Source organism: Neomonachus schauinslandi, chromosome 5, assembly GCF_002201575.2.
Source record: "Neomonachus schauinslandi chromosome 5, ASM220157v2, whole genome shotgun sequence".
Taxonomy (NCBI): Eukaryota; Metazoa; Chordata; class Mammalia; order Carnivora; family Phocidae; genus Neomonachus; species Neomonachus schauinslandi.
Window position 1 is genome coordinate 11,126,483 of NC_058407.1, and position 25,556 is coordinate 11,152,038.

Below are 25,556 nucleotides of genomic sequence, written 5' to 3' on the forward strand. Positions count from 1 at the left end.
CCCTTGGGAAAATGAAAAGGGATTCAGTGCTAGGAAAGGCTTTGCTTTCCCTCCATGACATGTCTGGCTTTTTCCTATCTAGTGACCAATTGGCAATCATATGTTTAGTTTCTCTTTTCCCTCAGGCTGCTAGGAAACTCAGAGGCAAATCTGAGGCTCCTTTACAGCTGCCCTACTGTAGCATATGGACTTCGGGACCAGACTCAGCTGTGTGACTCTCCGCTCTGCCACTCGGGACCCGTGAGAACTTGGGCAAGGCCACTTATCTGCAATGAGCCACAGTTTACTTATCTATAAAAGGGAATGATAATGCTCACCTCAGGGTTACAGAAAAGAGGGTGGGAGAGAATGTGCGTAGGATGCTTGGGATAGTGGGTCCTCAATGAGCACTATCTCCTTTCCCTTTTGGTTTCGATTTTCTTTCTGGATCCCAATTTTCTTGCTTGTGCCTTTCTGGCAGGCTGATCCAATTTCTTTGTGGAAAAAAGTCTTGTGTAAAGAAATATCTATAAAATAAATGCTCACTCAGTGTAACTTCTTGTGGCACCCATTGATTTCTTCATCTGTTTCCCTACCAGGCTGTAGGGGGCCCCATGAGGACAAGGTCACCTCCGTGTCTCCATGTCTGGTAAGAGCAATGAAGGAAGGAAGGAAGGAAGGAAGGAAGGAAGGAAGGAAGGAAGGAAAGGAACGGAACATAGGGGATAGTGTGGTTGATGCCAAAGCTGGCTACATTTTCCACCCTTCCCTGTGTGCATCCCCCTTTGCAAGGCTACCCTGCCACTCCGCCCATCAAGAGGTGGAGTCTATTTCTCTGCCCCTTGAATTTGGGCTGGGCTGTGTCTCTCTCTGGCCACCTGCCTGCCCAGCTTCCATGGGAACTAGCCTGGGCTAGCCTGCTGGGGAATGGGAGGCCATGTGGAGAAAGGCCCAGCCGTCCTGACTGCCACCTGGTTGCAGCCTCGTGAATGAGCCTGGCCACTGTGGGAGAAGGACCACTAAGTGGAGTCCCACCCTCATGGCTGTCCCATAGCACTGTGAGAAATAACAAATGTTTGTTGTTTTGAGCCACCAACTTTTGGGGTGGTTTGTTACACAGCGAAAGCTCACAGGTGAAATTCAACGCCTTCCTTTCATTGAAGTGGAAACCGAGGCTCATTTCTGGGACATGCTTGACAAAGTTGGAACTTGAGTTAGTGGCCAGCTCAGGGCCAGACCTGCCAGTCTTGTGCTCTCAGGACTCTTGGAACCAGCCCCCCTGTTGCCCTTGGGCCCGTGCCTAACTCAAGGTCATTCTCTAGGAAACTTGTTGAAATGGTCTCCATAGTAAACTAGATTTTTCTCTACACATCTGGGTCTGAGGCACAAAAACCCATTTCCTGGATCACTTCAAAAACAGAAATGGGGAGGAAGGTGTCATTCCCCATGCAGAAAAGTTAACACATCAGGATTGGGACTGTGATCCTTTACAAGGCCTGCTTGCAGGTTTGGCTTTTGGCTGGTGTCTGGGAACTTGGGTTTCTGGAGGGTTCCTGCTATTCCCTGATGAGAGTGGCTCACTGAGCCTAAACTGTACAAATACCGTGGGTTATGCTGAACACCTACTTTTGTTTTGGGCGTCTGCAAGTTTGGTATATGCTGGGCAGAGGGTGCCTACATGCCTGGCCCCCAATAAAAACTCTGGGTGCCGAGTCTCTATTGAGCTTCCTGGGTTGACAGCACCTCACATGCGTTTGCACACTTTGCTACTGGAGGATTTAGTGCCTCCTGGGTGGCCCCAGTGGGAGAGGACTCTTGGGCACTCACACCTGGTTTCCTGCGGACCTCACCCCAGGCACTTTCTCTGGGTTTGCTTTGTACCCCTTTGCTGTCATAGATCAGAGCTGTAGGTAAGACTATGTGCTAAGTTCTGTGAGTCCTCTAGGTGAATCACCGAACCTGAGGATGGTCTTGGGGACCCCTGAAACATGCCCTAATGCTGCAGCCAGGCCCAATGGATGGACCTTGCTTGGGGCTACAAGCTGGCATCTGGGGCTTCCCGTTCTGTCTGAAGGGCTGGTTAAATGGTTCAGTTATTATGACTAACTCATTCTTTAAGACTCAACTCAAATGCCACTTTCTCTGTGAGGCCTTCTGTGATCACAGCTCCTTTCCCTCTGCTCTTCCAGCCCTGGCCATGTCTAACAGCTTGTATGCAGGTAGTCTGGGAGGGAGAGACCCTCTCATTGTGGGTGGCAATGGGTTTGGGAGATTTAATTAGAGGGGAACTGTGGAGACCTGGATTCAAACCCCAAATCAGCACTGGCTAGTTGTGTAAATTTCTCTCATCTGAGCCTCTTTTTTTTTTTTTTTTTCATCTGCAAAATGGGGACAGATAAAATTAGGTTTCTTTATATGACACAGAAAGCCCAAATAACAGTGGTTTAAAGAAATTAGAGGTATATTTATCTCTTATGAGAAAGAAGCCTGAGGTAGGTAATATAGGACTGTTCTCATAGAAACCTGGGAATCAGGGATCCAGGCTCCCTCTAACTTTTTGCTTCTATCCTCAAGATCTCCTCATGGCCCAAAATGGCTGCCTGATTTCCAGCCATTGTGCCTGAATTTCCGGTAAGAAGAAAGATGAAGATGGGAAGGGTTTCCTTTAAAGGCCTCTTCCTGAGGCTCTTTCTGGCCTGAGGTCAGCCCTTTTCCCTGAAATTGGTGTCTGCTTCCTCCATGTGAACTGCATGGAGGTCCATAGTTGGCTATGGAACAACACACAGCAGTCTGCAGACATGGGGTCTGGGAGGTCTTTAGACAGCCTCCACCACCACCATTTATGGAGTGCTCACTACATGCCAGGCACTATGCTAAGTGCTTGCACATCCTTTCATTTAATCTTTTCCACAACCCAACAAAGTGTATTACTATCCCTGTTTTATAGATGTGGAAACTGAGTTCAGAGAGGTTAAGTTACTTGCTCAAGGTCACACAGCCAGGAAGAGGCAAGCTCAGATTCAAGCTCTGCGCTGTCTGACTTCATTCCCACTGTGAACTTACACAAGTATCACTTTCAAACGTTTAGAAAGAAGTTTAATAGCTTGCCCACCCCTTGGGGGAGAGGTAGGAAAGGTCTGGCACTTGAATCCAACTGAGGTAAATTCATGTAGGTGATGCTTTCTGTTGCCCACAAGCTCAGAATTCCTCACCTGTTGGACATAGCTGACTTGAGGGCAAGAGAGCTGGAAAGAGCTTAGGAATGGTCTAGTTCAATGACCTCATTTACATGTGTGATAACTGAGACCTGGAGAGAGAGGGTCTTAACAGAGTGAGTAAGGGGCAGAACCTGCCCTTGAGCCCATTTGGGCTGTATAGTTGGAGTAAACCTTCCATCCATCCATCCATCCATCCATCCATCCATCCATCCATCCAGTCAGTAGATGTATGTACATTCACTATGTGCCATGTGCTGTGCTTGGCATTGGAACAAGACAGACAAAAATCTTGGCCCACGTGGGGTATGTGGTTGAGTCATCTGGACCAGGTAGGATACGGCAGGTAGTAGGCAGGGTGTGTGTCTGGGATGAATCATCTCTGAAGTCCCTCCCTTTCATAATTTTCTCTGATTTCTCATTTTTTTCTTGTGACTAGGTACTGGCCTGGCAGAAGGAGCACCTCTGAATCTTTTTTTTTTAAGATTTTATTTATTTATTTGAGAGAGAGAATAAGATAGAGAGAGAGCATGAGAGGGGGAGGGTCAGAGGGAGAAGCAGACTCCCCGCCGAGCAGGGAGCCCGATGCGGGACTCGATCCTGGGACTCCAGGATCAGGTCATGACCCGAGCCGAAGGCAGTCGCCCAACCAACCGAGCCACCCAGACGCCCCGGAGCACCCCTGAATCTTAGGACTGCTGAGGCTCTGGCCTATGATACTCCAGCTGCAAGTGGGGCTTCAGAGGGGGCTTTCCAAACATGCCTGATATCCCCCCCGACCTGTCATTCCTTGTCCAGGTTTGGCCGCAAGACTTACTGGGAGCCTGTAGCACAGAGGGACAGGAGGAAGCTGGGCCTGGGAGACAGTCCATGGCTCAGTAAGTCAAACGCAGGGATGGGGGTCAAGGGCAGCAGAGAACACTTTGATGTCCAAGTTCATGTCAAGAAATTGCTCCTGATGAGATAATTGCACAAATGTGGAAAAGGACGAGCCCATGAAGATTCTTCCCAGCATCCCGTTGGTAACTGGGGAATTTGGGAAGAGTCAAATGCTCATCAGGGACTGAATGGTTAATAAATTATGCTGAGTCCAGATGATGGGCCAGTGTGAGTCATTGAAGAGAATAATGAGGATGTAGAATTCAAGCATCTTTTGGTTTTCAGTAAATGTAACTCAGTCTAGCTTAAGCTGGAGTTTACTGGCTCAGTTCCTGGAGAGTCGAGGATGTGGTTGACCTTGGTGATATGGAAATCAGAGACTTAAGATGTCTCTCTCTCTCTCTCTCATTTTCTTGCCCATTCTCTCAGTGTGAGTGGTTTCTTTCTTAGATGGGTTTTCTCCATAGTGCAGCCAGTCCAGCCACAGACAGTGCCAGACTCACATTAGATCACCTTTGACTTTGGAAAGACAGCCTACGAAAAAAAAAAAAAAATCTCGGGGAAAGACTGATTGGCTAGGCCTGGGTCACATGCCTATCTCTGGACCAATCCCTGCAATATCATAGGAGGAACGCCATGATTGGTCAGTTCTGGGTCACATGCCCCGCAACCTGGTTGGGAGGAAGGTGAGAGGGGAGGGACAGGCCTGCCAGAATGGCCAGGAGAAGGGCAGTTCCTTAAAGGAAGGGAAACTGGGTGGAAAAAGCAACAAATGTCCACTCTGGCTTTTTTTTTTTTTGGTAAGTTTTGACTTTTTAGTTTCTCTTGTTTTTATGATACAGATGATCCTAGACTGTATGGATTGGTATGGAATATTATCCTCAACCTCGGGCTGAGTGTGTGTGTCTACATACAGCACGGGGTCGGCGGCAGACTGGAGCCAGACTGCCCGGGTTCCAATCCCGACTTTGCTGCTTTCTCACCGTGGTCTTGGGCAATTGATCCCCAGTTGCCTCATTTGTAAAATGAGCATAATAATAGTGCCTACTTTGGGGCGCCTGGGTGGCTCAGACGGTTAAGCGTCTGCCTTCGGCTCAGGTCATGATCTCAGGGTCCTGGGATCGAGCCCCGCATCGGGTTCCTTGCTCAGCAGGGAGTCTGCTTCTCCCTCTTTCTCTGCTGTTCCCCCTGCTTGTGCTCTCTCTCTCTGTCAAAAATAAATAAAATCTTAAAAAAAAAAATAGTGCCTACTTCATATCATTACTTTGACAATTAAAGAAGTTAACTCACGTCAAGCACGTTTGAGTGGTGCTTGGCGTGTTGTAGGTTTTCGATAAATGTTAGCTGTTGTAGATGCCTACAGAGAGGTTGTCAGCCTGACGGGGGTCAGGCAGGTAAGCGAAATGAGGACACAACAGGGAACGGTAGGGCTGTGGCAAAATGGAGAGGCTTGTCCCATGTGAAGCGGGCAGCTGGTTCTCAGGGCCAGCAGACTGTTGCCTTGAAAAGACAAGAGCTTGGGATGGTAAGATCTCTGTTTTTCAAGGATCACTGGATTTATAAATTTGTGTGTGATATTAATAAGCAATTAGTTTTTTTTTTTTTTTAAATTACAAAATGCTAAGCTGGAGAACAAGGTGAAAGTCAACAAAATGGTTGTCTCTGGCTCATGGCTTACTTATTTGATGCCTGGGCTACCAACACATGATGGAAGGATATTCACCAAAATGTTAACAGATAGTCTTTGGGTTGTGGGATTTAAGGTGGTTTGAACTTTCTGTGCATTTTCTATGTTCGTCTGAGACTTGGGCTCAGATCCCAGCTCTGCCCGTGTGGCCTGGGGCACGTGACCTTCCCCTGTGAGTCAGCTTCTTTATGGGCAAAGAGAAGATAGGAATGCCTCCTTCTTTTGTGTGGAGGAGATTGCAAAAGCAAAACGTGTAAAGGTCGGGGCCCAGTATTCAGGGCACAGGTGTGTATGGGATATAGGGCCAGCCGGTATCTAGCTGTGCCGCCCAGCTCAGACGTCTGAGAGCGTGGGCCCTCCCCAAATGTTTGAGTCTGAGCATGGGACTCGCAAAGTGGAGTTCCGAGGGGAGGGGAGTTGTTAGGTGAGAGTCATCATTTCACACTGAGTTCCTGAGTGTGACCCCAAGTGCTGGGTGGTAGGGACAGAAAACTCAGCAGCCACCACCAACACTCAGTGGTAAGCCTGCGGCTGGAGGGGCTCCGACCCACTCGGTGAGGACTTCCCAGAGCAGGGATGCCCGTCCAGAGTCTTGGATACTTGTACAAGAAAGGAAAGAATCCTGTGGAAGGTCGATTAGGAGTGTGTGCTTCAGCGAAGGGGGGGGGGGGGGACGTGTTCCAGGTTGAAGGAACAGCATGAACAAAGATTCAGAGGCTTGAGATGGGGTGGACATCAGAGGGCGGGATTGGGAGGAATCCAGACCCCGCCCTAGTTCTGCCTCAGGTTTCCCCCTCCCCCGGCTCCTCCTCCCAGGCCTCCACCCTCCACTCAGCTGCTCCCTGACTCCCACTTCCCCTTTCCAACACAGGCGGCAGGAGTTTTGGGTTGGGACTGTAGTTTCTGCTGGGGACCGGAATACACACATTTGCACATCAAGCATATGTACACATGCATGTCACGTGCACACGAGAGGTGGCCCCAGGCTCTGCCTCCTCGAAAGCTCACTTCAGTGGGGCCTGGAAGAGGCAGAAGCCTCCAGTGGGCCTCGGTGGCTGTGCTGTGGGGTAGGATGGGGCCAAGGTCTGGGGTTAGCCAGAGGCAGTGTCTCCCTAGGCTGGGCCTCCCTCCTGGTTGCCAGATGGCTTGGGCAGTTTCAGGTGTCTGTATCTGTTTGGCGACACCCGCCAGGGCTCTGCTCATCCCATTTGGTCCCGGCAGGTCTGTGCTCACACCTGGATGCAAGGCATCCTGGGAAACGGAGCACCTGGCATTTGCAGCATGTCGGTGGGAGGTGGGCTTCCCCCAGCCAGGGAGGCAGGATGGAAGGGGCTGCTGGTGGGAACCAGGGTGTTAGTCTGTGGAGCCCTGGTGGGAAATGCTACCACAGGGACGGGGGACGGGGAGGAGGGAGCAGGTGGAGGCCCAGGAGGAAACCAGGCATGTCCGAGACGCCGAGTTGAGGGCCTTTGAAGAAGTGGTCAGCAGTGCCTCTGGTGGGTGCTGGGGAAGTGAAGGTCTCTGGGCGCCCAGCAGCTCGGGGTGGGAGGTGGTGAGGCAGGGGCCACAAGCAGGGGGAACTGAGGACGTGGAGGCAGAGAGGTCGGGTGTCAAGAAAAGATCAAGAGGTGGGGCCCACTGGAGCAGGGGTGGGGGTGCGCAGAGTGTTTTTAAGACCAACACAGAGGCTCAGAGGGGTTGCCACAAACACGCAGAGATTCCGGCCCAGAGTTTGGTTCTGACTTGTGTGTTCTCGTGGTTAAGGTTGAGTCATATTTCTGGGACATCAGTTCTAGTTATTTGGGAGGCCACGCCTCTAGAGTTTTTGTCAGTCCTTCAAAGATTGAAATCTGATACTTGAGGATTTAAACTTATGGCAGGTTCAGTCTGCTGCAGAGTCTCATTTTGGCTCAAAATTGTGATTATAGACTTTGACAAAGTGCTCTGTTACCACGTGTTCTCGTGGGTCCCCTTTTGGCCATTTTGGTGTCATCTCTGGGCAGTGCTGGGGCTCCCTGGGACCTCCAGCTTTGGAAGCCAACCGATCACATCATTCTTCTGCAGGGGCTTCCCACTGCCCTCCGGATGGCATTGAGACTCCATAACATGACCTGGGAGACCCTCTGGAAGCTGACGGCTGCCTGCTACCCCATGCTACAGCACTATGGACCATCCTTCTTTGTCTTGGTCAGACCGTGTTCTCTCATCCCCCAGGACCTTTGTATATGCCACTCCTTCCACCTGACTTACTCTTTCTCCTCACCATCTCTGGCCAGCTCCTACCCATGCTTTAGGTCTTTGCTTAAGCTGTGCTTTCTCTGGGCATTGTGTCCTAACCCGAGTGCTCATGGCTCCGGCACACCCTGCCAGAATCCTAGGACCCATCTAACTGCTCGCTCAAAATCAGTTTTCATCACTAGAGCATAAGCTCTCTGAAGGATGAGGCCGGGTCTATCTGACTGGCCTGTGGTGCTAAGTAAGTTTTGTTGAATGAATAATAGCTGGGATGGGGGCCAGGGATGAGCTCTAAGGGCCTATGGATCCCTGACTCATGATGGCCCGCAGTGGTCAAGCGCCATCTAACTAAGGCAGCTAGCTGCCCAGCAGGTCGGAGTCCGAGCATCTTCCCCACCGCTAACCTCTGTCAGGTGGTAATGCTTCCTCCCACAGCGACCCTGGGAAAAAGCAAGAGCGGAGCCTATCAGCAGTTCCCAGCCATTTTCCAGCGTTGAGCTCAGGTCCTCACCCTCGCTCTGAGGTTGGCCATCCCCATGTTGGCAGGGTAACTCTGTTAATCCGAACTGATAGTTATCCAGAAGCTGGGTGAAATAGACCAGCGTGTGAGCTTGTGACCCCTGAATCCCAGAACATTCTGCTGGAAGGTCCTCAGGGGTGTCTGAGGTCTCTCCCCCAGTGAAGAGAAAACCATGGCAGGGGTGGGAGGCTGGGGGCCTGAGCACCCTGAGGCTCATTTTCATTCTCTTTTCCTACTGCCCTTTCTATCCCCTCAGCTGCCCCTCAGGCTCTGTGTGCTGGGGAGGAGGCCACGTCTGGTTTCTCCGTGTGGCCCCAGGTCCACAGGGCCCTGAGACAGGCCTGGCATAGATAGGGGGTGCACCTTGCCCACAGTCAGCACCAGGGGGTGTGGGACAAAGGACTCCTGACTCCCACCTGCTAGAACCTTCTATTTGGACCTGAGTTTTGAGGCCAGGACATGGGGCCTCGCAGGTGGGGGTCCCACCGGGTGGCATGAGGACACAGAAAGAGCACGGGGCTTGCGCTCAGGCAAAGCTAGCCTTCCCGCACTGGCTCTGTCCCTCCTGGCCACGCGATGGGAGCTGAGTCACTCAGCCTTGGTCTCCAACTCTGCAAGGTGGGTCTTGTGCTCCCTTAAACCTTAGACATGCCCAGAATGCATGTCCTCTCCCCCTCTGGGCCTCGGTTTCCTTTTCCACAAAACAGGGAAAAATGACGGCACCTCCCACGAGGACAGGTGTGAGGGGTTTCATGGAGGAATCCCCTAAAGGTAGCCGTCACTGGGCCCGGCCTTGGGGCAGTGGGAGGGCCTGGCCTGGGTCCTCAGCTTCTGGGAGCCTGGGTGGGGAGGAGGAGCCAGATGGGGGTGGGGTGGTGGGCCGGTAGATGGGGGGAGGGTGACCGGGTAGGGGGACTGGAGGGTCTGTCCCCTTGGTCACCCCCTTCCTGGGGTTTCCTGGGAGACCAAAGGCAGCTCGCGGGCTCCGCCCTGTGGTGGCCGGAGGGATGCCACTCAGAGAAGCCACAGCCTGGGACTGGGGTGGGGGTTGTTCTTGGGGCGGTGACTGTGGCTGGGACTGAGCAGAGCCGGGCAACCCTGCCTTCCCTTTCTCTCTCTACTCCGTCCCTCCTGACCCTCCATTGCTGGCCTTAGGGTGGCGGTGGGTGTGAAGGGGGGGATAAGGAGGTGCTGGGTTGGTAGGTAGGCCCCGACCAAGGGGAGGTGGGTGAGGTCATGAAAGGTTGGTTCAGATCCTATCTTTATTTAAGTGGTGGGTGTTTTGTCCACCATGATTTATGGCTTTGATTTTGATTTATAAAGATATCACAAAATATTATTTATCTTGATTCATGAAGTTTTGGCCTCCCCCTAGGTTCTGTGCCTGAGGTGATGGGGTTTCATGCCTCACCCTCGCCCAGCCTTGCTGGGGGGAGGGGGCAGGTGGGGAGTGGCTGGGCTGCAGCTGGAGTTCTGGAATCCCCCTGACTGTTCCCTTGTCCCCCTTTCCCAGCTTCCCTCCATCTTCTACCGCCCACCCCTTCATCACCTGTCCATCTTCCATCTGTCCGTAGTTAAGAACCTGCATTCTGCATTTAGATGGTCTGAGTTTGCATCTTGGCTGCCCATCCTGGGTGAGCTATGAAAATTAAAAATTTTGTGCGTCAAAACCCACCATCAACAGAGTAAAAAGGCAACCCACGGAATGTGAGAAAATATTTACAAATCATATATCTGATAAGAGATTAACATCCAGAACATACAGAGAACTCCCAGAACTTCTAAAATAAAAAAGCAGGGGCACCTGGGTAGCTCCATTAAGTGTCTGACTCTTGATCTCAGCCCAGGTCTCAATCTCAGGGTCGGTCTCAGGGTCGTGAGTTGAAGCCCCACGTTGGGCTCCATGTTGGGCATGGAGCATACTTAAACAAAACGAAACAAAACAAAACAAAACAAAAACCCAGCCTGATTAAAAAATGGGCAAAGGACTTGAATAGAGGTTTCTCCAGAGAAGACATACCAATTGCTAATGAGCACATGAAAGGATGCTCAATATCGCTCATCATTAGGGAGAAGCCGATCCAAACTCCAATGAGATACCACCTCACACCCATTAGGATAACTTTTTTTTTTAATAGATTTTTTTTAAGATTTTTATTTATTTATTTGACAGAGAGAAAGAGAGAGACAGCGAGAGAGGGAACACAAGCAGGGGGAGTGGGAGAGGGAGAAGCAGGCTTTCCGCCGCCGAGCAGGGAGCCCGATGCGGGGCTCGATCCCAGGACCCTGGGATCATGACCTGAGCAGAAGGCAGACGCTTAACGACTGAGCCACCCAGGCGCCCCAGGATAACTTTTATTAAACAAACAAACCAAAAACAAGTGTTGGTGAGGACATGGAGAAATTGCAACCCGTGGGCACTGTTGGCAGGAAGGTAAAATGGCAGAGCTGCTGTGGGAAACAGTATGGTGGCTCCTCAAATAATGAAAAGTAGAATCACCAGATGATCCGGCAATTCCACTTCTGGGGATACACCCAAAAGAATGGAACGCGGGGTCTTGGAGAGATATTTGTACACCCATTCCCACAGCAGCATTATCCACAGTAGTTAAAACGTAGAGACACCCCCGTGCCCCTTACAGATGAACGGATAAGCAAATGTGCTGCCTCCTTACACTGGAATATTATTCAGGCTTAAAAAGGAAGGAAATTCTGCCATCCGCTACAACATGGATGAACCTTGAGTTCCTTATGCTCAGTGAAGTAAGCCACAAAACTACAAACACTGTATGACTCCACTTATATGAGGTATTTAGAGTAGTCAAAATCATAGAGGCAGAAGATAGGGAGGTGGGTGCCAGGGGCTGGGGGAAGAGGGAGTGAGAAGTTATTGTTTAATGACCGAGTTCTGGTTTGACAAGATGGAAAGAGCTTTGGGGACTGATGGTGGTGCTGGTTGTACAATATTATGACTATCGAATACCACCAAACTATCTGCATAAAATGGGTAAGATGGGAAATTTGATGTCACGTGATTTTATGGCTGTCGTAAGTATTAAATTTGGCTCCCTCAACAGATCTGGAGCTCCATAGCAAGATCTAGTTTGGAGAAATGTATCTGGGTGTCATCAACATGTGGGTGACAGAGAGGTCATAAGACAGCCTGCGCTTGTTCATGGAAGCTTTGGCCAGTTGAGTTCAGATCCCTGTAGAAACCAGCATTATGGGGTCCAAGCTGTAGGAAGGGCCCAGAGCTGAGGATGAGATCAGAAAAGTAGAAGAACAGGAAGAGACTAGTCGAGGGAAGGTGAGGGAGGGAGCTAGAGGCCTTTGTTGTTGATACTTACTCGGCATCTGCTCTACCTTATTCAGACGTAGGTCTTTTGGAACAACCACACCTCCACTTCTAGTCCATGTGGTTTATGAGGCTCCATCCCTAGATCCAGGAAGGGGGTGGAGAAGGCAAGACAGACGTCCAGCTCATAATATTCCATCTCCTGACTGTGGTGATTGGTTCAAGAGTGGACCTGTGACCAAAGTAGGGCCAATGGGATTCAACCGTGGGATTTTTGCTGGAACAACTAGGAAAACGGAACTCCTTTCCAGCTGTGATTTCCAGCCGGGAGGATGATGCAAATCTGGAGCTGCTAGTGCCCCCAGAGGGCACCTGACAGGAAGTGAGTGGGCAGATGGAGAGCAGGAGATTGAGTCTGGATGATATCCTATGAGCTTCTGGATCCACCAATGCCCGAAGCCTGGACAACTTGATTACATAAGCCAGTGAATTCCCTTTATGGCTGTGACAAATATTAAAAATTGACTCCCTCAACACCTATTTCCAGTTTGTCTCCCAATTTCCTTCCTCTGCTATAGAGTCTGGAAAGCTAAATCATTTCCCAGTGTCCTTTGTGGCCAAGGTGGCCGTGTGATTCTGGCCAATGAGGAAGTCCCTGGGACTTCCCTTCCCAAGGACACCCTTTCCTGAATAGAAGGAAATTCTCATTAGGAGAATGCCGCTTGGGGACCCCTTCCCCTCCCCTTTCTTGACACTTGGCATGTGGGTATGGGGCCAGGAGCTGCAGCCGCCATCTTGCAGTGAGGACAGCGAGCATGAGATTTAGGACAAGCCCTAGGGGTGTTGGGGCCAAAAAACGGGATGAGCCCGGGCTCCTGATGGCATCACAGGGATGCGGCTCCAGGCCTGGGCTGCCTCTTCCTGACATCTCGAGAGGCAATAGACCCCTGCGTGTTCCGAGAGAGTCAGCTGATACCCAGAGATACCCAAAGGAGCCCAAAGCAATGCAAGGTGAGCATTTCAAAAGTACTTAAAAGGGGGTCGGTAGCCCCCAGGCGGGTGATGCAGAGAATCTGGGAGAATGGGGCTTGAGATGAAGCTGTGGGTCGTCTCACTTGCCTTCTGTTCTTCGCCCTCCCCTGTGCTTCCTTGAACCGTGGAGCCTGGAAAGCTCAGAACGCCATTTCTCCCAGACCCCTTGCAGCTGGGGTTCTGGCCGCGGGAGATGGGGCCGTGGGGGTGCCTACCTGCCACTCTAGGCAGCTGCGCGCACCCAGGAGACACTGTAGCAGATGAGACGGTGGTCAGTGGAGAAGGTGGAGGTGCCTCCAGCTGGAGGAAGGAAGGTGGAGGAGGTGGAGGAGGACAAGGGCCGTCTCAGGACGGGTTTGGTGGGGGTGGGAAGCTGAGGTCATCTGAAGGAGAGGTTGGTGGTTCCAGAATGTGGTTAGGGGAGGGGTGTGTGTCAAGGAAAGCACTCAGGGCTCAACAAGGGCATGGCTGAGCACCTGGGGTCTTGCTGAGGCTGAAGTGGAGTCCACAGGGGTGGACGGGGTGGGTCAGGAGGTCTAGGTTCCTGGGTGGGGATCAACCAGGTGTGTGGTGAGAAGGACAAAGAAGGAAGATGTTAAGGGTGTTCTGGGTATGTAGGACGAGGGATCTAAGAATGGGCTGTTGGCTGGGAGTGCAGGGGGAGGGGTCCCTGGGCAAGTGGCCAAAGAGAGGACTGCGCGGCCGGCGAGGTCAGGGCTGAGGGCAGGGCCGGGAAAGCCTGGAAGGGACACAGATATGCCCCAGATAGGCATGTGTGGTAGAAGAGATTTTCCTGCCTCCTATCCCCTCCCAGTTCCTCTGTCTGGTATTGGGAGGCTGGCAATGGGAGGGAGCTTCTGGTCATGCAGCTCAAGGCAGAGAAGGAGGCAGCCCCGTGGTCCTTCGGGTGGTCCTGCCTGTCTTCAGCGGGACTCGTCCCCTGGGTGACCTCCTGCCGCTTTGAGTATCTCTACCTCTGGACAACTCCATGCTTATGTCTACCCTGTATCTTTCCCCTTGCTCCAGACTCATCATGCAACACACTCGGCATGCATGCCTTTGTCTGACAGGCTTCTCAACCGAAATATCCAAAATGGAAGCCTTGATCCTGACCCTGCAAACACTCTCCTTCCAGTCACTGCTTTCTGGTTAAAGGGCACGTCCATCTTCAGGGTCGCTAGGAATGAAACTGGCGTCATCCTTGACTGCATCAGCAGATCCTGCAGACCCCACAGAATATATCTCAGGTCCAGCCACTTCTCCTATGCTCCACCATCACCTCCCTGGTCCCGGCCTCCGTCCCTCTCTCCTGGGCCCCTCAGGGAGGGCAGGCTCTTCCAGCTTCTGCCCTTGTCCCACTAGGGGCTATTCCTCACGTGGCCGCCAGGGGGCGCCTTCGCGATGCGGATGGGGTTTCCCTGCTCACGGAAGGAAGGCAAAGGGGTCACTGGTGCCTCCAGGCCCTTCCGCTGCTCTGCGTGTACACTTCCCTGAGTCCCACCCGCCTTCTTGCTGCCCCTGAAAACAGTCTGAGCTCCTTCCCGCCTTTGCCCTCGGCGGGTCCTTCCACCTGCAGTACCCTTCCCCCATCCTTGCAGAGCTCAGTCTGGCTTCTAATCACCTTGTCTTCTTCCCTTCTCGGTCTTTCTCTTCTCCCCGGCCTCCCTTGTTAGCTTTTCGTGGCACTTTTCACCACGTGTATTCTCGTTATATGTATTAACTTGTGTATTGTCTGTGTCCCTAACAGCAAGTGAACTCCCTGGGTCAGGGAACTTGGCTTTGCCCACTGCCATGTCCTCAGGGCCTAGCACCCAGGACTAGCTTGTTACATATATGCTGCATGATGCATAGTGCATGTCAACCTAGCACGGCCCAGGGGACTTGTCAGCAGGAAGCCATCCTCCCCCTCCCCGCCTCCTCCCCTCCCCGGATTGAAAGTGTCTTCCCCTCCCTGCTCAGCATCAGCGTCCTCTGGCCCACCCAACAGTGGAGCCAGCAGAAAGGCAAGAGCGAAGGGGTCAAATGGCCTGGGAGTCCATGGAGGAGGAAGGGGACTTTGAGAGTCAAAACCCAAGACCTGCCCATTGGACAAGATGGGGAGGATGTAGTGCATGGAATGGAGAAGTTGCCCCAAGACTCCTTGCCTTGGTCTGTCTAGAGCAAAGGTGTGTCCATACCTTGGCTTGTTCTGTGCCCTTGTGTGCATGCCTGAGGGCTGCCAGGCAGGCTGGGGTTGGGGGTCTCTGCTCTTACCCTCCCATGAGAAGGCTAAGGAATGGGGAAGTAATCAGAGGGTGCTGGGGGTCAAGGGGGGACCCCTAATGCCGAGTCTTGGAGAAGAAATAAGATCTGGTCAGACAGAAGCGGAGGGCAGGGATTTGGGGCGGAGGGAATGGCAGGTGCAAGGCCAGACTGAGTGTGGCTCTGAACCTTCCAGGGGTCTGGCCTGGGCGTGGTAGAGGGACAAAAGTGTAGGGGTAGGGACAAGCACGGGGACCCTCCCTCCCTGAATGAGAGTGAGCCTCACCAAGGGCGAACAGGATCCCATTCACAGGTGGGAAAGCTAGTGGCCCTCCTCCCGCAGCCCCCAGCACTGACACTCACCCACCTGCACCCTTTTTTTTTTTGAGTTTTTAAATTTATTTTACAGAGAGATAGAGCAGGAACACAAGCAGGGGGAGTGGGAGAGGGAGAAGCAGGCCTCCCGCGGAGCAGGGAGCCGATGCAGGGCTCGATCCCAGGACCCTGGGATCATGACCTGAGCCGAAGGCAGACGCTTAACAACTGAGCCACCCAGGCACCCCATCCTACCTGCATTCTTAATTAGAGCTGCAGGGTGGAAAGTGGGAGCCCAAGTGGAGAAATAATAAGGGGGGGACCATGGGGCCCTGAAGGGGCCTGGTGCTGGGACTGAGCAAAGGGAACGCTGCCCCATCCAGGAATATTCAAATGCATGAACGATCAGGTAGCAGCTGACCGCAGCTTTTCAGTCAGTGGGGAGAAAATACACTGTTAGGGTAAATGGTGCTGGTCGATGGGTAGCCACCTGGAAAAAAAAAACAAAGTAGCATCTGCTCTGCACGATGTAGCAACTAACCAAATGTAAAAAGTTAAACCTTAACACTGCAAGCAGAAACACTGCAGGAGAACGCTTTTAAAATGTGATTTCAGAGGGGCAGAGACCTTTCTAAGAATCACAAATGACCTGAACAATATCAATATGAAAATGTCTTCATGGCTCAAACCGCCATTAGTTGAAGCCAGTGATGGAACTGGGAGAACACGACTTGTGTGATGGACAAAGAGCTAATTTCCCTAATATGGAAATCAGTGAAAAGCCCAGACACCAAATAAGAAAACGAGCACCGGGTGTGAAAACACAGTTCACAGAAAAGAGAAATACAAATGGCTTTTAACCCCCTGGAAAAATGCTCACTGGTACTAAAAGAAATGCAAATCAACACCCCATTGCAATATCACTGCCTCCGGGAACATCAGAAATAAGAAAGTCGTCTGAATAACTGTTGGTGGGAACGTGGGAGATGAGCTCTCATGCACTGCTGGTGGGAGGGTGAATGGGTACAACCCCCCGGGAGGGCATGTAGCACAAAGGACACCCCTGTCACCCAGCAGCCCTCCCAAAGGGCAGGGCCTTCAGACGCTAGCACCTGGTAGAAGGGCGCGCGCACTGTGGGAGAAGCCAGAGGTGGAGGGGAAACCTACCTGCCCTTTCATAGGAACTAATCAGACTAATTCTGGCACGCCTAAGCAACGGAATCCAGCTGCGAAGATGAAGAAGGAAGCTCTTTCTGGATGAATACGGAAAAAACTTCAAGGTAAACAGTAAATGAAAACCAGCAAAGTGCAGGACACTGGGCATCGTGGGCTCCTTTTGGGGTCAGAGAAAGGAAGTGAAGAATGCTGTTTTTTCTGCTGGAAGGTCCCTGGAAGGACACACAAGAAATTGGCAATGGAGGTGACCTTCTAGGAAGGACTGGGCGGCTGGGCGGTGGGTCAGAAGGCTGACCTGTCATAATAAGCTCTTCTGCACAGGTGTAGGTGAATGTAGTACTCATTCAAAGGTAATGTGAAAATATTAAAATATAACCAAAAAAACTAAAAAAAAAAAAAAAGTTTGCTGTCTAGGTCCCAGGTTAGGGGAGCGGGATGGTTGTGTTGCACTGGGAAGAGGGTTGGGGGGTGCTGAGTTGGAGGAGCTGGTGGGTGTCTGGGGTCGGGGGAGGGCATCTTCAGCAGATCTCCAGGATGGCGATGGTGGCCCTGGAGTGGCTGGGATGGTCCCCAGGGTGTGAAGAGAAAGGCCAAGACAGCGTCCTAGGAGCAGGTATGTGACATGGAGGAGCAGAGTGCCCCTGCACAGGAACCAGAAGGAGCTGCTCTGTCCACCCATCAACGGGAGGAGGGTGGCCTGGGTGTGCTCCCTGAGGTCCGGGGCAGAGGACAGTGGGAGCCTGGCTGTGCTGGGTCTCTGGGTGTGTCTGGGGCAGAAGGAAAGCCCCTGATGAAGAGAGGGGTCTGCACTCGCATCTAGGGCTTCATGGGGGTCTCCTAGGAGAAAATCCCCTCCCTGAACCCAGAATTTGGCCCACGGAGCCCTTGGGCCCAAATATGGTCCCTCTACCAGGAAGGAGGGAGATGACTAAAACTGACAGGTGGCCCAGGAAGTTGGGTTAGGGGCAGGAGTGGGAGGGAGGGGATGGGAACAATCATCAGCTCTGTCTGAATCCACCTTCTGGTAATTGAACCCAGTCACTACCAAAAGATGGTAATTTGAGCCCAGTCACTCTGCCAGGCTGGGGACCAGACTCCAGCCACTGGGGGCTGCTAGAACTGGCCACCCATCTTTGGCCACCTCTCTTGGTTGTGACGCTGAACATGAAGCTGACCCAAAGCAGAGTGGACCTCCACCCAAATGGGTTCCCAGCATGCCTCCGGGGGGGCCTGCCAGAGATGCCCACCTCCCAGGGGGTTCCTCATTTCTTTAAAAGCTCTCATTTCTATAATAATTTTTTTAAAGATTTTTTTAATTTATTTATCTGAGACAGAGAGAATGAGAGAGACAGAGAGCACATGAGAGGGGGGAGGGTCAGAGGGAGAAGCAGGCTCCCTGCCGAGCAGGGAGCCCGATGCGGGACTCGATCCCGGGACTCCAGGATCATGACCTGAGCCGAAGGCAGTCGCTTAACCAACTGAGCCACCCAGGCGCCCTCTATAATAATTTTTAAGTGCTGACTTAAAATATAATAGATATGATAAAGTCTTTAAAAATGCTGGCTGCTATTTTAATAAAAGGTTACACATTTTCAGTAAGATAAAATAATTCTAAAGTTGTATGCATGTGATGATATAGCCTAAAGGTTTATAAAGCAAAAATAAAAAGGGAGAGAGTTACAAGGAGAATTGACAAAGTCACCATCATGGTGGAAGAGTGGACATACCTTTCTAGTAGCTGATGGATCAAGCAAGACAAATAAGAACAATTTGTAATGATATAAATGATTTGAGCACTGCAATTAACACCTTTGGTTTCTTAGACATATAGAGAACACTGAGTATCTACACATCTATGGAAAAATGAGCCTCATATTAGCTCATACATAAAGCAAGTCTCAACAAATTTAAAAGCATTAGTGTGATGCAGTCCATGTTCTTTGGCCACAATACCACTAAGAAAACTTAACAAAAAGACAACAATTCCTTCCCTGAATTTGAAAATGAACACACTTTCAAATAACTCATTGATCAAAAAGAAAATCAGGATGAAAATCTTAAGATACATAGAACTAAAACATAATAAAATGTTACATATCAAAGTTGTAGGTTATGACAGATTGTATGTCTTTTTTTTACCACAATTAAGAAAAGATGGTAGGTTGCAGCTAAAGTATCTGAGGAAAATTTATAGCCTTAAAAAACTGCTATTAGGAACACAAGGCTGAAAATACATGAACTGAGCATTCAAAATTGAGAAGTAAAATAAGAAAAATGCAATAAACCCAAAGGAAAAAAATAAGGAAAAATAAAGGTAAGAACAGAAATTAGTTAAGTGTGAAAAAATTGTATAATAGGATTAAAAAGGCCAAAAGTTGCTTCTTTGAAAAGCTTAGTAAAACTAACAAATCTGGGGAGCAATTCAGAACAAAGGTTGGAAGCAAAAATAGTCAATATGGAATGAAAAGAAGGGATATAACAGAAATTAAAAAGGAGACACTAAAAGTTTATAAGATAATACTATGAATAGATTCCTAGCAATAAATTTGAGAACCCGAACAAAATAGAAAGCTATATAAACTATTTCTAGAAAAATACATAAAAGATGGTTCCAGAAGTAATAGAAATTCCAAATAGTCCTGTATCCACTAAAGAAATCGAATTAGTAATTTAGAGCTACTACTTTCTTCTCTCACATAATTCTAAAACCAGGCCCAGATGGCTTTATTAATGTTATAAAATATTCACGGTAGAGATAATTTCATATTATCCAAACTCCTCTAAAATTAGAAAAAGAGATAATGTCAGGCGCCCCTGGGTGACTCAGTGGGTTAAATGGCCGACTCTTGGTTTCCGCTCAGGTCATGATCTTGGGGTCCTGGGATCCAGCCCCGCCTGGGGCTCCTCCCTCAGCAGGGAGTTGGCTTGAGGATTTCTCTCCCCCTCCCTCTGCCCCTCCTCCCCATAAATAAATAAATGATTTTTTTTTTAAAGAAAAAGAGGTAATTTCACCAACTCATCTAGTGAAACCAGCACGACCTTGATTACCCCTTTCCCTCCCCACCAAAAGACAAAACAAGAAAGGAAGGAACACGACTGGCCAATTGCACTGTTGAACATGGGACCCTCCCCGCCCACGTGTTGGCAAGTTAAAGTCAACTATACACACAAGACAATCATCTGGACAGCATTCCTTGGGGTGTAGTTTAAGCTGTGATAACAAAGAGCCACCAAAACACAGGGCCTGAAAGAAGACACAGTGTATTTCTGTCTCAAGTCCAGAGGGAGCCGTCCTGATCCACCATCCCCCACCCATCCAGGATTGCACCAGCATTTCTATTTCCTAGCCAGTGGGGAGAGGGGCAAAAAAGACGGACAGGACAAATGGTTTAAGCCTTCGAGGAGATGGTGGCTCAGAAGTTGCCCACATTAATTCCATGCGCACCCTTTCCCTCCACACTTAATCACAAGGCTGCACCTCGCTGGGAGGGACACTGAGAAATTTGGTTGAGCTGGGTGAGCGCATGGCAGGCTACAAGTCCTTGAGCTCTGTTACTAAAAAGAGAAGGCTAGTGAGTGACTACGGTCAGCAGCATTCCCCAGAGTGGCTAAGTTGGATTTATGCAGGAATGCATGGGTAGTTGAACACCAGCAAAATGGATTAGTGTTGTTCACATCTCCATAGACACAGAAAAAAAGCATTCAATAAAATTAAACCCTTATGATAAAAACAGAACAAAACTGCTGTTACTAACAATAACAGGGAAACTTCTTTAATGGATAAGAATATCTGCCAAGAGCCCACATCATCTTTAATGGTGAAACACTCAAAGCACTCTTTTAAAAATTAGAAATAAAACAAAGATGCCCATCATCACGGATTCTATTCAACACTATGGTAAAGGCTCCAGACACCCCAAGAAATTAATATTATAAAACTTGGGAAGGAAGAAGTAAAACCGTCATTTTCCACAAATGAAGGCTATCTACGAAGATAGTCTCAGACTTGTTAGTAGCAAAATCTCTAGATAAATTATAATAAGAATTTCCATCCATATGGCCATATATATAAGTCCAATATGCAAAATTTGACATTTTTCCGGCACAGAAGCAACCAACAGAAAATGCAATTTTAAAAGGTTTTCGTTACGATGACACTGAAAATAATAAGGTATCAAGGAATAAATCTGATGAGAAAATGTGCATGACCTTTCTGGGGGGAAATTATAAAACTTTATTGAAAGATATAAAGAGGAACTATAACACGTTAATGGGTAGGAAGACTGAATATTACAAAGATGTCAATTCTCCCCAAATTCCTCTATAAATTGAACGGAATTCTAATTAGAATCCTGACATAGTTCTTCTCGGAACTTGACAAGCTTATTCTCAAATTTATACGAAAGAGCAAATGGTCAGGGATAACCATTTTGAAAAAAGTTCAAGAGAGGAGAATTTTTACCCTGCCAGATATAGAGAGACCTGGCATAGGATTTCGGTAATTTAGGCAGCGTTGTGCTGGCTTCAGGGAAGAGCCGACTCACACCCGGGCAGACACCTGCCAGGAGACGGGTGGGCGGGCTCACTGGGGAAAGGCAGGGGGTGCGCCTCAGCGCTTTGTGCCAGAGCAGTCTCAGATGGAAATGACAAAATTAACTCGGTATCTCCCCATATCCTAAAATCCACCCCAAGTGTGTAAAGCTTTGAACATGAAAAGCAAAACTTTAAAAGCTTTGTTATTTTTTTAAAGATATTATTTATTTGAGAGAGAGAGAGAGAGAGAGAGAGAGAGAGGACGAGGGGGGAGGGGCAGAGGGAGAAGCAGATTTCCCGCTGAGCAGGGAGCCTGATGCGGGGCTAGATCCCTGGACCCTGGGATCATGACCTGAGCCGAAGGCAGACGCCTAATGACTGAGCCACCTGGGCGCCCCAAAACTTAAAAAGTTTTAGAAGAAAACATAGGAGAACATCTTTATGAAATGGGGGGTGTAGGGAAGGATTTCTTATGACTTACTCCAAAAGCAACATCACCAGGGAAGAAGTTTACATGAAGCTACATTCAAATTAAAAGTCACAACTGATGAGAAGACACCCCAAAGACTGGAAAAAAGATATGTAATGCATTTAGCAATTTAAGTTGGGAAATCAGAGTATACAAAGAACTTCCTCAAATAAATATAAAAGTATAGAAGAATGGACCAAAAAAATATGAAGAGGTAATTTAGGGAAGAGGAAACACACACATCCAATAAATACTTGCAAAAATGCTTGATGGCACCAGAAGTAAGTGAATATAAATTAAAACCACAGTGAGATGGGCCCCTGGGTGGCTCAGTTGGTTAAGCGTCTGCCTTTGGCTCAGGTCATGATCCCGGGGTCCTGGGGTCGAGCCCCGTGTCGGGCTCCCTGCTCAGTGGGGAGTCTGCCTCTCCCCCTCCCTCTGTCTGCTGCCTTCCCTGCTTGTGCTCTCTCTCTGTCAAATAAATTAATAAATAAAATCTTTAAAAATAAATAAATAGATAAATAAAAAATCTAAAAAAGCCCCCCCAGAACCCCACAATGAGATGCCGGTTCACATCCATGAGGTTGACCGAAGTATAAAGCCTACAAGGCCAAGTGTGGGCGAGGATGTGGACCCTGAGCGCCCCTGAAACATGACTCCTCACTCTATTGAAAGCCAAGATGTACATGGCCTCCAGTTCTGGGGCTCCATTTCTAGAGAGACCTCACCCACCACCTCCGGGAGTCCACATGCATCATAGTGGAGCTGTTTGTAAAGCCAGCTTTGCAAAGCTCACACAGATCCATTCACAGGAGACTGGATAAATACATTCTGATACAGTCATATCATGGAAGATTACATCCCAGCAAAAATAATCAAACCAGAAGTAGAAGTTTAAACATTTATCAGCACATTACTGGGTGGAGGCCGTGCCTCCCAAATCCTCAGGCTTGTGGTGAGGAGGAGGGAATGCCCTGATCTGCATGGCCTCAGAATAAGAACGGGGACCTCTGTGAGGACCATCTAGGGAGGTGGACTGGGGCTGAAATGAACAAGTGTTTTGTAACAGGCCCAGGTGCCTGAGGATGGAAGAGACTGTCTCCTAAGGAAATGAGCTCCCCGTCACTGGAGGTATGTGAGCAGGGGCTGGGCGGCTGCTCTGTGGAACCAAGCGCTGGATACCAGTGGTGCAAGGGCGGGGCTGGGTAAATATGGCCTTTGGTGAGCTCTGCATGCATGCCCAGAGGCCCCGCGGTTCTGTGATTCAGTGTGGTTAAAAGAGGACAGGACTGAATGAATAACCAAAGTGTGACACATCCCCGTGCTGGAACCTGCCCGTTGGCGCGAGGGGATGGGCCCGGCTCATGCAGCAGCATGGATGCATCTCCAAAACATGCTGCATGAAAGAAGCCTTCTGCAAGAGGTCCCATACTGGGTGATTCCATTTCTGTGAAATTCTAGAAAATGTGAAGTAATGTAGAACGACAGAAAGCACATCAGAGCTTATGTGTGTGGTGAGGGGAGGGAAGGAGCTTTCCGCAGTGATGGAAATGTTCTGTAAGGTTCTGTATCTTGATCGTGGCGAGGGGTTCATGGGTGTATAATGGATGGAATCGTACACTTTAAATGGATCCATTTATTGTATGCAAACTATATCTCAATATGGACACTTAAAAAAGAAAGAAAAAGATCAGGTGGAGAGGATTGGCAAGGAGGCCTCGGCTGCTGCATCTTCGCCTTGGTCACAAGGACTGGGCCTCAGTTTCCCCATCTGTGAAAGGAGGGAGAACCTGTAAGGAGAACCCACATTTATTTCCAGTGTAGTGGCCACAAGTGTGTCCTCCTGGGCAAGTCAGGGAGCCTCTCTGTGCCTTGGTTTCCTCCTCTGTAAAGTGGGGGAACAACAGAGCCCCCTCCAGGCATGCGCTCAGAGCCACGAATGTCACGCTGGATGTCACAGTCGCGGCTACGGTCCTTCTAGTCCTGCGTCCACCTGGATGCTGCTGTCTGGGCTGCTCACTTCCCATCTTGCTCCTCTGCCAACCTTGGCCTTGTCCGCACAGCCTGCGGGCCGCCTGCAGATCGGGACATCCCAAGAGAGGGGTTTCAGGGCACCTGGGTCACTCTCAGCACAGAGCACAGGTTCTTCGGGGCCAGCTTTCTAATCTGGGTTTTGTGTCCCCTGAAGTATCAAGCCCAATGCTAGGTATTCAAGTGATGTATCCTTGAATGCATGCAGGAGGGAGTCTGATGGCCCTAAGTCAGGGAGGATTTTGCTTGGGTTGTCTTGGAGAAGTGGCTTTCTCGGCCTGGAGGGCCGCCAGGGCCCTGTATGGTTGGGCAGGCTGTTCACTGCAAAAGGAAGCCCCGCCCTAGAGAGGTGAACGGGGGATAAAACCCATACATATACCCCTTTCGAAGTCATACCGTGTCTTCCCAAAGAAGTGCATTATTCTTTCTTTCCTTTTTAAAAAAATAAACATTTTCTTCTGGAACAATTTTAGATTTACAGAAAAGTCACAAAGATAGTAAGAGAACTCTCCTATATCCTTCACCCAGTTTTCCCTTACATCAACATCGCTTACATAACCACGGGACACTTGTCAAAACTAAGAAATTAACATTGGGACAATACTGTCAACTCAATTTCAGACTTGATTTGGATTTTACCACTTTCCCCACTGACGTTCTTTTTCTGTTCCAGGATCCAATCCAGGATATCACATTGTATTTAGGTTTTGTTGTTGTTGTTTAGATCAACAGGGGTTGCCCTAGGGGCTAGCAGTGGATGGGGAAAAGAAGGTGGGTACAGGGGAGCACCCAGAATAAAGTCCTTAGGGGGTTTGTGAGGGAGAAAGCCCAGGGTGGGTCATGGGGGGGCCACTGGCCTTCCTGACCGGGTCTGAGCACCGTGAAGTGTTTCCCACCGTCTCAGCTCAGCTTATGCAAAGGACAGAGGAAAGATATCAAAGTTTGTTGGCTGGTTTTAATTATTGACTGGCCACATATTGGAGCCGGCCACTGTCTTGTGGTTTCCTGGTTCGTCCTAAGTGACAGTCCAGGCTGGGTGACCAGTGGCTCAGCTTATTTCTTCCCTTGGGTGTGGGGAGCAGTGGCAAAATGAACGGTAAGAGCCAGGTGAACTCGGAGCCCACGGGGAGACGCCGTGCTGCTCAGATCCCAAGTTGACTCATGGCTAAGGGGGAGCACTCACCCTCCCCACGAGCTGCAGAACTCCGGCTTTGTCCCCTCAGCAGCTGAGGTGCCAGAAGAACTTGGAGTCACCTGGCCCTGGGTTTGATTTCAGGCCGAGTGGTCCTAGTGGGTCAGCTGCCTTCTCAGACCCTCCCATCTGCCCATCGTTAAAATGCACCACGGAGCCTCGTTCCAGGGCGCCTGGTCCCCCAAGGCTGCCTTGAGCACAGGACTGGCTCAGGTGGAGCACTGCCCATCATTTCCCTTTAATTTCCTCTTCTCCCTCAGCCTGGCCCCCGCCCCCTTCCTGCCCCCTGTCCCCTTGCATCTCCCGTCCTTCCACACTCTGGGATCCCCATGCTCGCACCTGCTTGGGGGAGCCTTGTGTGTTGCTCGCGCAATCCCCTCACCGGGAGAGTCCTCTCTCTGGCGAGCTTCCGAGTGCTGGCTCAAATGCTCACAGGCCCCAGTTCTCCCTCCATGTAGCTCTGAGGTCCCCTCCCTGGAGCTCCCCCCTGACACGTGTCAGGTCGCATCTTCCCCAGGGATCAGCTGTGCCTTTTGCACCTTGGACTCACCAGCACCTGATACTATGCCCGGCACACAGTAGGCACTCATTAAATGCTTAACACTTAGAATTGAGATGAATTGGATTCCTGGAAGCCTGACGTCTTTGGAGAACAACCCTGGCCCTCCCCCATGGGCAAGACGCGAGGCCCCAGCCGGCAGGGTACCCCGGTCTCCTGCGGGTGCCCCAGCCCAGCACCTGAGGGGCCCCGAGCTGT